Source organism: Amblyomma americanum, chromosome 5, assembly GCF_052857255.1.
Source record: "Amblyomma americanum isolate KBUSLIRL-KWMA chromosome 5, ASM5285725v1, whole genome shotgun sequence".
Lineage (NCBI taxonomy): Eukaryota > Metazoa > Arthropoda > Arachnida > Ixodida > Ixodidae > Amblyomma > Amblyomma americanum.
In genome coordinates this window covers 24,000,207-24,009,053 of record NC_135501.1, presented here as the reverse complement: position 1 = coordinate 24,009,053, position 8,847 = coordinate 24,000,207, and positions in this window count along the sequence as shown.

Genomic DNA, 8,847 nt, shown 5'->3' with positions numbered 1-8,847 from the left:
ACGCGCTGAGCGTTGTTCGCCGCTACTGTGCGTTCATAGAAGGCCGCGGGCTCCGCTGTTCTCAGTCACTTGACAGCGTTGAAAAGCGTATGCTCAATAATGCTTTAAAAGTCAAAAAGCAGAAGATCAGCGACTATTTCTCGCACTAATTGTCCTGCTGTACATGTCTTTAACAAATAAAGAATGCTTTTTAATGAGGTGCGGTTTGTACATTGTCAAATTCGTTAAAGCTGTATTTCGAATTACACGATATATCGAACTAATTCTCGTTTTTTACGAGTTCGATATATGAGGGTTTCACTAGTTCTTACCCGCAGGTGTCCATAGAACGGATGGGCTAGATGCTTTGCTGTGCAAAAACACAAATGCAGTTCTGGCTGGGGACTTCAATTCGTATCATGTTATATATGGTTTTAGGACAGACTACAGCGGGCATTTACTTTGGTCTTGAATGTCAGCAAATGATGTGTGCTGTTACAACAGCCACACAGTAAGTTACATGAGGGCAAATTCTCATTCAGCTATTGATTTAACGTTAGCTGTCAATGGTATTGAGGTATATTCGTGGTCTACAGTTGACCACAATACATCAAGTGACCACTACCCAATCACTTTCACCATTGCGTGCAGTCTGCTTGGGCGACTGGTAACGCACAAAAATTTGTCAATAATACACTGTTCAAGAGACATAGGTGAGGCCTTCTCATCTGTTCTTCCCTTGGATAAATCTGACCAGGGTCCTCAAGTAATAGCTTCCGTGTTAGACGTCGCTTGGCGATCCGTCTAAGTTCAGTCAGCCATTAAAAATAAGACTCCTTCGAGCTGGTAGAATGATGACTACGAAAAAGCCTATCGTCAGAGGAAAGCCACATGGAAGAGCCTAGCGCATAACTAGTGTACTAAGAACTGGATGAATTGCGAATTCTTTGCAGCATTTTTTAAACGAATGATACCCAAGGCTAAGGATGAATACAATGCAAATCTCAAAACCTATTTGTCTAATCCAAGTCAACCGGAAGTCTCTCTATGGATACATAAAATGTACTAACATGCTGCCCTCTTCTCATATTGTTCAGTCCACGGTGTTCCCCCTTTGGGGAGAAAAAGACCAACTGGAGCCTGTAGCTCAAGGCCTTGCTGCGCATTTTCATGCTCGCACAACCTCTCCTTCAACCCCATTTCATTTGGGTGAAGACTTCACTGAGGTATCTGTATCTGATTTAGCGTTTGTAGTATATTTTCTGCAGTCTGCTGTCCCTGGTGTTGAAGGAGTAACAGCTGGCATGCTACAAGTACTAATACAAGACTTTGTCCCGGACCCCTTGCAGACTGTGGGTTGGTCTTTGGAAAATGCCTCGATTCCACAAAATTGGAAAACAGCGAAGATAATTTTATTTCTAAAAGACGAGAGGAAGGGTTTTGATCTCGACAATATTCGGCCGATCACTCTCACTTCAAATTTGGTTAAGCTTCTAGAACAGGTAGTCTTCAGCCACCTCACGAATCATGCTCTGTCCCTTCAAGGCTTCAGCGAGGCTCGGATTGGTTTCCACCGTGGGTGTTGTGGGGTTGTGTTGGGGAGATAAGTACTTTCTTCCCACTCAATCGCGGCTGACACGGTTCAAAGCCGCCCGGACCCCACCCCGTGATCGCGTACGCTACCGAGCGCACGCCGACCACGGCGGGCCTTGCTCTGGGGGAACAAAGGAACGACACATTGGCTGACACAAACAGGCATTTATTGCTACAGAAACAATAACGCCAGCTAGCAACAAGGTACGCTAATGAATCAAGGACGTCCGACTCACCAGCAAGGTTCCGAGCGAATGTTCGCCCGCGCTAGGGCAAGGGATATAAACTCCGCAGGCCGGACGGGACGAGTACGGGAGCCTGTCTCCCCGTCGCTTCTTCGCCCCGCCGGCGAAGAGCGGAGCCCCGAGCGACGCGTCCACCCAGGGTGATTATCCCGGCCGAAGAGAGCCCATCTCCCGCGGGCAGGCTTCAGCAGTCTCCCGCGCAGCGACGCTGGCGCCCTCTCTTGCCAGTTAATGTAACTGGCAAGGGAACGCGCTCATCCTCGGGGTACGACTGCTGCTGCACGGTGCCTCGCGGGAAAGCAAACTCAGGGGGCTGCAGGGCAGGTCCCCACATCCCCCCAACCTTAAATAGACCCACGCGCCTGAAAGTACATGCTATGGAGGAGTCTCCTGGTCTTCATGTCTTTGAGGCACGTCTTGCAGCGGAGGTCACGCCGACAGCGTCCACGCAGACTTCCGCGGTATTCCGAAGGCGGCGTGACGGTCTCCGCTGGGATGACTCGTATGGCCCGCGGACTACCGTGTCCGCAGGCCCGCGAATCGAAGGCCGGTGGGAAAACTGCAGGCCAGGATCCTGCAGTAGTCGCCAGGGCAGCAGCAGCCGGAGGTGACTGCTGACTGGTCTCGCCACAGCTGCCCCGGATGGATGCGGCGAACAGGATACAGGCCGCTCCGTCGCAGCAGGTGGCAGCGAGACGATGTGCACCGGTCAGCAAGCCTGGGTGGCTCCACCGGATCTGCAAAATTGTCGAAACGCTCTCGGCGTGCCTTTAACGTAGGTCACGGGAGGGGAAACGGCATCCGCAAGGGCCTCGTGGCACAATGCCTAACTCGCTAGCAAAACGTGTCGGCGGCTGTGCAAACGCAAAGTTCGAGTGAACAAAGCCCTTTCTTGAGTTGAACGAGACTGCTCAGTTCGTGCGAGGTTACAAAAAAAACGGACGGGCAGCAAAGTGCGCCCCCTCTCAACGTCACGGTCCGGTGGTCATGTCTCTTTTAATGTGGTGCAGGCAGCTCCGAAAAGCCTCAGGCCTAACGACCACTCCGACAACGACCGTGACCACAAGAAAGACCCGAAACGGGTTTTGTGCGCGCAGCCGCGAGGAGACATCAGCTTTGTGGGGTGGTCCTACCCCGCTCACTGCACAAAGCAGCTTCTGAGCGGTCGGCGCCCACCGTATCGGACGGTGTCGGAGCGCCCGGTGCCGAGCTGCAATACCAGCGAGCTCGTAGCGGCACCCGTGGCCCCAGGCCACCCGGCTCCCGGAGCCGCGACTCCCAGAGTCGAAAAAGAGATAGTAGAGAAAATATATACAGAAACTCGGACCACCCACGCGGCTTCCGTACTCACTCGCTTCGGGCTCGGCGACTCCGCGGGCGCTAGGCCTCGAACTCCCTCGATGCGGACCAAGTCATTCTCACGAAGAAACTCCAGGGAAAAAAATGTGCTGAGCATGTCGAAAAGTTCAAACATGCTGCAGCGCAATACACCTCGCACTCAAGAAAGCATGCCGCAGGTCCTAGCGATCAAAATTCACTCTAGGCCTAGCACTTGTCAAGTCCGGACAAAGAGCATTCCTCGAACCGAACCGACAGTCGTCCAATGTTCCAAGAGCAGGCCCCACGTTGGGCGCCAGATGTGGGGTTGTGTTGGGGAGATAAGTACTTTCTCCCCACTCAATCGCGGCTGACACGGTTCAAAGCCGCCCGGACCCCACCCCGTGATCGCGTACTCTACCGAGCGCACGCCGACCACGGCGGGCCTTGCTCTGGGGGAACAAAGGAACGACACATTGGCTGACACAAACAGGCATTTATTGCTACAGAAACAATAACGCCAGCTAGCAACAAGGTACGCTAATGAATCAAGGACGTCCGACTCACCAGCAAGGTTCCGAGCGAATGTTCGCCCGCGCTAGGGCAAGGGATATAAACTCCGCAGGCCGGACGGGACGAGTACGGGAGCCTGTCTCCCCGTCGCTTCTTCGCCCCGCCGGCGAAGAGCGGAGCCCCGAGCGACGCGTCCACCCAGGGTGATTATCCCGGCCGAAGAGAGCCCATCTCCCGCGGGCAGGCTTCAGCAGTCTCCCGCGCAGCGACGCTGGCGCCCTCTCTTGCCAGTTAATGTAACTGGCAAGGGAACGCGCTCATCCTCGGGGTACGACTGCTGCTGCACGGTGCCTCGCGGGAAAGCAAACTCAGGGGGCTGCAGGGCAGGTCCCCACAGTGTTCAATTTGGACCTCGCACATAGACTTGGAGAGCCGTATTTGGGTTGCTGTGAAGCAAAAAGAGGTATCAGCTCTAGTTGCTTTAGATATTGCTAAGGCGTATGACAAAGTTGAACACAGCATTCTGCTTCAAAAGCTAGCTGGTGTACAACCTCCTTGGTACCTCTTCATATGGATAAGGGAGTTCTTAAGGAATAAATCATTCTTTAGCACTAATTGTGCGTTAAATTCTAACATATACGCCCAGTCTAGAGCTAGGTGTTGCACAAGGCTCCGTTCTTTTGCCATTGTTTAATATACTAATGAGTGGTATCCCTATTCACCCGATCGTCAATGTTTATGTATATGCAGATAATATTGCTTTCTTCGCTTCTGCCAAAAATATTCATATCCTGTATCAGTGGTTGCTAGAGTATTTAAATGCTCTGGAAGTTTGGCTGGACAGCCTGATGTTAAGTTTAAATGTCAACAAGTGTGCCGTCCTTGATTTTCCACAGTCATCCCCTCTTTACATTTCTTTGTCGTATCACTATCCTGATCCTGCAAGTTGGTTCTATTAAATACTTGGGCATATTATATGACCTGCAGTTAGACCGGCGGCCCCAAACTAGAAGCATTGTACTTAAAGGTGAGCATGCCCTTTTGGCCGGTTGGTGAGGATCAGGAACAAAAAATTTGGTATGCGTCGGGACACTCTGCTCTTTCTTTATAAGACCTATGTAAGGCCAACACTTTAATTCGGCTCTGTTCTCATTTCTGGGTGCCCAAGGCTTGAACCCCTGTTCGTTATGGAGCGACGCGCTCTGTGCCTTTGCTTCAGTCTGCCTAAACCAGTGGCTAATGTTTTGCTGTACTTGGAGGTGCGGATACGTGATCTAAATTTGCGGTTTCAGCTTCTCACTGGGCGGACGTTTTTAAGGTCTTTGGAGCCTGTTCCTGGATTGGCTAACCCCATATTTACATTGAACCCATCTCTATTCTTTGGTACTCTTTGCCTAGCTATAAGCTTCGTCAGGTTGCGTTCACTAATTCCCTGTTGTCAAAATTTCTGTATCAATATATTCTTTAGCACCAGTTAACCACCTCCGGGCTGATACTGTAGTTTCCTTTCAGACAGCCTCTCCGTCTTGACAGCGTTCGAAAAATCGAGGACTACTCTTGTGAGCCATTCCCTTCAATTTTTTATTCCATCACATATTACAGAAGTACGATTTCACTGGGTCCCTGGGCACTGTGGAATTGTTTATGAGAAGGCTGATTTTTTAGCAAAGTCCGCCCTTGGTGGACCTATTGTCCCGTTCATCCGTAATACTGTCTACTTGACTGTAGCGCACTTTCAATGATTCCAGCATCTCGACTACTTGAGCCATGAGCCTCGCCTTGCTGCAGCGGATGTTCAGCAGCTGGCATTTCCTTGGAGTGTGCGGATGTGCAGTTCATGGCAATGTGAGGTGTCCATGACCCTCCTGTGCTGCAGAATACCACGATTAAATCTATTTATGTCGATCAGGGTTATCTCTGATCAACCTCTGTGAGTCTTATGGCGAAATTGAGTCCTTAGATAGCTTTTCCTCTTTTGTCGGCGGTTCGCTTGTCTCCGTAGAACATACTTGGAGATCCCCCTCGCTGTGTCCTTAGATAGCTTTTCCTCTTTTGTCGGCGGTTCGCTTGTCTCCGTAGAACATACTTGGAGATCTCCCTCGCTCGACCGGGGATTCCTCTATTTAAATTCTCCTCTCCTTCGGGCCAGGCGCCAAGGATATGCCTTGAAACCAGTGTGCGATTTTATTCATGCATATATAATTCCATCAGGTACATTCCTCTGCTAGAATGAAAATTCAATGCTTTTTTATTTCCATGCAGTGACTACTTGCATGGCAAGTTTCATGCAGTAAACATAGGATGACCTAAAAAAATTGGGAAACTCAGTTTCCGTGACAGAGGTGGTTGCAGGTGGTTAGGGGCCTAACAGGCTTATATTCATGCAAGGCAGTAAGTACAAGAAAGAAGGAGGAAGAAAAACACTTAGGAATAGCAAAAAGGAAGTACCCATATAAGGTTAAAGGTCAGTACGAAAGCTTATGATGGTAGGCAGTTTGTTTCTAGAAGAAAATTTTTAATGCAGAGCAAACATTCCCATTGGTATGTCCAGGCATAGGAGCGCCAAGAGATAGGACAACTGCAGAAGACAGACGCAAACTGAGATTATGTAATGGAACTTCTAACAGTCGCCTCCTGAGCGATGAGTAGTGACAACAATAGAGAAGAAAGTGACCTATTGATTCCGGCTCAACACAATACGGACACAATGGGGAGATCGCTAGACCAGGCTTGTAGAGGTAAAAATTTAATTGCGGCACCTGGCATTGTAGTCGCGTGAAGGAAACTTCAAGTTTGCGAAGTCGCCAAGCTTTACTCCTCCAAGGGAACATGAGGTGCTGAAAATCGTCCAATTAAGTAAGCTCTGGTGCGCCAAATTGTCTCATAAAAGGGTACATACGAAACCGTGCCGCTGTAATGCAAGCACAGGTTGGAAGGGGGTCAACAATTGGACCACTCTGGGTTGCCTTTGCTAAAGCATCAACTGATTCATTTAAATGAAGGCCCCTGTGCCCAGGAACACAAACAAATCAAATTGATTGGACATGTGGAGGGATAAAAAATTTTAGTATTCGAAAGGGCTGCGATTCAGTAGACGCTTACAGGGAAGAATACAAGGATAATGAGTCTGTAATTATTATTACCGCGGGTAAAGAGTTGGGTATCTTGCGCAGAGCAAGAGCCACTGCTAGAAACTCAGTCAGATAAATAGGTGGGAAATCTTGAAAACGAAAAGAAAAAGACCAGTCAAGGGACTGGGAGCAAACGCATACACCTGCCTTTTCTTCACACGCCAAGGCATTAATCGCAATTGGAACATGTGAGCAGAATGTTATCAAGTAGTCTTGCAACATATTGTTTAACAATGGGAAATGCAGTAATTTGGCATTGTGTGGATAAATATCATCGAAGATTATGTCCACAAATGAGGGGATGGACCGCACCGGAACAGTTTCAGATATTCACACATTTAGATTTAGTGCGCCAAGCAAGGATTCAACCAAACAGATTTGGGGAGTTTGAAGCCGAGACCATCCGACACAAAAGAACTCCGCTGGCTGACCAAGGAAAATCAACTGGGATGCATGCTGTTCTGAATAGCAAAACTTTAAGAACGTTTCTACAGTCAGCAGTAAGAGGCAGCACCCGCGCTTCAAGATAGAAAACATTGTTGGCCACGTATTTAGGGAGACCCAAACAGAGGCGCCGTGCTTCACGCTCTAAGAGCAGAATTGGGCACAGTTTGTATGCAGCCGCTCCAGAAAACAGAACGCAGCCAAATTCTAAGATAGGCTGGATATACATTTTGTAAATCATCAGAAAACCGTGTCTGTGCATACCACAGCATGGATATACATTTTGTAAATCATCAGAAAACCGTGTCTGTGCATACCACAGCATGGGCTATGCAGCCTGCGCAGTAGATCGCCGAACCCCTTTCGCAGCAACCTGGTCTATATGTGTTCGCCAATAGAGAGAGAGGTGTCATATGTTACCCCGAGATACTTTAGAGAGCATACCTGTGGAATCACATGATGATGATAAGCCAGTGAAATGTTTACCTGATGAGAAATCGGAAAAACTAACAACGTACAGTTATCTACATTGACATAAGTGGATTTCAGATAACCGTCGCTCAAGAGCATTTTAATATGACTGTAACAGCATGTAAATAGAATTTAAGTCACTCGCAGCAGCAAAGAAAGCTATATCGTCAGAATACACATATGTAGTCATGTCAGGAGAGGTCGGAATAGAAATGACTAAGAGGTTGAAAAGTGCAGTGGAGAGAACTGCTCCTTGAGGCATACCTCTAGACTGTCGAAATTTTCTTGAAGAAATCTCGCGTTGAGAGCAATAAAGTTCCCTGTCGGCCAGGAAAGCTGACACCCATGCCACAAAGTAACTTGGCAAGCCCAGGGCCTGTAGCCTGTGCATCAGAGGCCTGTGTTCTATGCACTGCCATTACCTCTAGAGATGTCAACAAGAGCAGCATACTGATGACGCCGGCGAGCTAGGTGGACATGGCTTTCGAAGTCAGTATGCGCACACCATATGGAGCACCCAGGGTTAAAACCAATTTGACAGGAGTTAAGCAGCCCCTTTTCAATAATGATGGGCATGACTCGCCCATACAACAGGTGTCGTACCAATTTCACAAGATTTGGGGTCAAAGAAATTGGTCTAATACTGTCTAAGGCCAACTCTTTTCCTTGCTTTTTAAGAGCACCGGGACCGCTTTTGAAAGACGCCAGACATTCGGAATTTATGGGGTTCTAATAGAGTAATTTACCAGCTCCAATAGATTGTTGGGGGATTCGTCAAAGAGTAGTTTAATAATCGCAGAGATAACATGGTCAGAGCCAGGAGCTGCAGAAGGTAAACGATTTATAACTTGGGAGAGCTCAGAAACAGAGACATTAACAAAGTCAGAGCGATTGTCAATTCTTGGTGGACGGGAAAGAACAGCCGAAAAACGGTGTTCCAGGCCTCTGCCAATACCTGTAATGACTTTGCAAGCTCTGCAGGGGTCAACACATAAAAGGAATGTTGTGAGCGGGTGGCAGCCTGTTCCTAGACTACATCAGGAAGCAAAACAAGGCTTGTCTGTTATTCGATTTATATAGTCATAATTCTGTTCATCATATTCTTCCTTTGTTCAGGCGACCGTGCGCTTAAAAGTAGCTGCGAAAAATTTATA